The sequence below is a fragment of the Otolemur garnettii genome, unplaced genomic scaffold (genome assembly GCF_000181295.1).
Source record: "Otolemur garnettii isolate 467f Iridium unplaced genomic scaffold, OtoGar3 scaffold00152, whole genome shotgun sequence".
Classification (NCBI taxonomy): Eukaryota; Metazoa; Chordata; class Mammalia; order Primates; family Galagidae; genus Otolemur; species Otolemur garnettii.
This window is the reverse complement of record NW_003852547.1, coordinates 2004204-2007003: the sequence shown is the minus strand read 5'-3', so window position 1 is coordinate 2007003 and position 2800 is coordinate 2004204.

The window sequence follows — 2800 nt, the reverse complement described above, 5'->3', positions numbered from 1 at the left end:
CCTCCTAAGTAGCTGGGACTACAGGCGCCTGCCACAACGCCTGGCTATTTTTTGGTTGCAACCGTCATTGTTGTTTGGCGGGCCCAGGCTGGATTTGACCCCTTCAGCTCAGTTGTATGTGGTTGGTGCCTTAGTCGCTTGAGCCACAGGCACCAAGCCAGTTAGTTTTTTTCTTTTTTCTTTTCTTTTTTTGAGACAGTCTTACTTTGTTGCCCTCGGTAAAGTGCCATGGCGTCATAGCTCACGCCAACCTCAAACTCTCGGGCTCAAGCTATTCTCTTGTCTCAGCCTCCCAAGTAGCTGGGGCTACAGGCACCTGCCACAACACCAGGCTATTTTTAGAGATGGGAACTCGCTCTAGCTCAGGCTGGTCTCAAACTCATGAGCTCAAGAGATCCACCTGCCTGGGCCTCCAAGAGTGCTGGGATTACAGATGTGAGCCACCACACCCAGCCTTGTTTTTTCTATTTTTAGTAGAAATGGAGTCTCACTGTTGCTCAGGCTGATCTCCAACTCCTGAGCTCAAGCAATCCTCCCTCCTCTGCCTACCAGAGTGCTAGGATTATAGGCATGAGCCACCATACCCAGCTGTGTCCTCGTCTGTAAGTGGGGCACCATCTAATTGAGTTGGAACCCCAGCAGTCTCTGAGTCCCAGTTTCCTTACCTAGAACGTGAGGATGGAAACCATGCATGGAGTGGTTGAGAGAGTTAAGTGAATTAACACATGTCAGCACAGGGAAGGTATTATCTTTGAATGTTATTATTCATATAGAGTATGGGAGTGGCAGCCACAGGGACATGCAGCTCAGATCCCCCTTCAAGAAGGGACTTGTGGCCCTGCTGCTAGGCATGCAGAGAGCTGACAGCAGGCTTCCCTCCTATTAGGTCCCCTTTAGCTTGCCAGCCAGGACCTGGTTTCTTGGGCAACTTTCTGCCAATGATGGAGCCAATTGGGGATCGGAGGGTCTGGCCACTTCTGCCCACTATAGGACTCTGCTGATGGAGAAGGCTCCCTGTGGGGCTGGTATCGCAGTCTGGTGGCTCCCTCTGCCCACTTCTGCTCCCCCCTTTCTTTTTGGGGGTGTTGCTCCCCAGAAACCTTTTGTACTCCTGACTCTGTATAAGCTTTCTGGAGGATCCTGCCTGTGACACAGGCTTTGGAGTCAGATGACCTGACTGTTGAGTATCAGCTCTGCCATATTTTCATCTGATCTCTGGGCCTCAATTTCTCCCCTGAGTCACAGGAGATGATGATGGCTGGGAAGATTCAGTGAGTCAGCAAAAAAGCCTTTGGCACAGCTGCCTGGCAGAGTAAAGACTTCGTCCTTTATCTTCATCTTCAACCCTAGGGAGCAAGCGTTCGAGGTCAAACTGACCCAGGTCTGTCCTCCACTCTGCCAGTTTCTGGCTGTCGTGGTCTCTAGCAAGATCTTGTCCTTGGAGCTTGTCTGTATGGTGGGATTGGACTTCTTCCCAGGGTAGGGCATGGGCAAGGGCAGGTGTGGAAAGCCCCCTGAGGGCCTGATACCCTGGGGACAGGAAATAAGCAGGTGGTGTCATGAGGGCAGGGAGATAGGTGAGCGCAGATCTGTAGGACTGGCAGGTCTGGGCCTCCGTGACTTGGGCTGACAAACAAAGGGAAGTCCCAGGGCTGGGGAAGCATGGTGTCCTCATGCAGAAGTTCCCTGATTCCAGGATTCACCGCGAAGATGGGGAGGGGAAGCCCCTTGCCCTGCTCATTCAGTCTGCCAGAGAGGAGGGAGAAGGAGGCCTGGCAAGGGAGGGAAGTGCTTTCTTCGTGGGAACGTCATTCCCCAAGCATGAGAGGAAGGCCTCTGCCATCAGACAGTTAGGCCCCCAAGGTGGGGATGTGTTCTCCATCAGGGCACAAGTTCCTTGAGGGTTTTTTTTTTTTTTTTTTTTGAGACAGGTCTCACTTGGTCACCCTTGGTAGAGTGTTATGGCGTCACAGCTCACATCAAACTCAGACTCTTGGGTTCAAGTGATCCTCTTGCCTCAGCCTCCCAAGTAGCTGGAACTACAGGCGTCTGCCACAATGCCTGACTGTTTTTTAGAGATGGGGGGTCTTACTCTGGCTCAGGCTGGTCTTGAACCTGTGAGCTCAAGCAATTCACCTGCCTTGGTCTCCCAAGTGCTGGGATTACAGGCATGAGCCACAGTGCCTGGCCTTTCCTTGAGGGTTTGAATTATATTCTTCCTCTTCTATCAGATCAGGATCTCCCTGAAAATGACTTCTCCACAAATTGGATATCTCTAAAAATGTGTGATGCTTCTCTTATCAGATTTGGAACTCCTCCTGGGTGACTGGCTAGGACATGTCTCCCATTAAACTAGCAGTTCCCTGAAGATGGGGCAGCATGCCTCCCTCATCTGTCTAGGATGGTTGTTCTCAACTGGGGAGGGGGGCTATTATGCACCCCCCATGGGACATTTGGATGAGTATTAGATTAGACTAGAGCCTCCTGAAGATAGTAGGCATGCCTCTGCCATTATACTAAAGTTCTCAGGGGGTGGGTCTGCCTCCTCCATCAGATTAGAGCTCACTGAGTAATGAAGCTTGACTCCTCCATTCAATTAGGACCACTGTGAGAATGAAGTAAAACCTTGCCCCCAGTATTGGGCTAGTAACTATAAATTCTAGGAAGAATCTGGTGTCTCAGCTTGGCGCCTATAGCTCAGTGGCTAGGGCACCAGTCATGTACACCAGAACTGGTGGGTTTGAATCCAGCCCGGGCCTGCCAAACAACAATGACAACTACAATCAAAAAATAGCCAGGC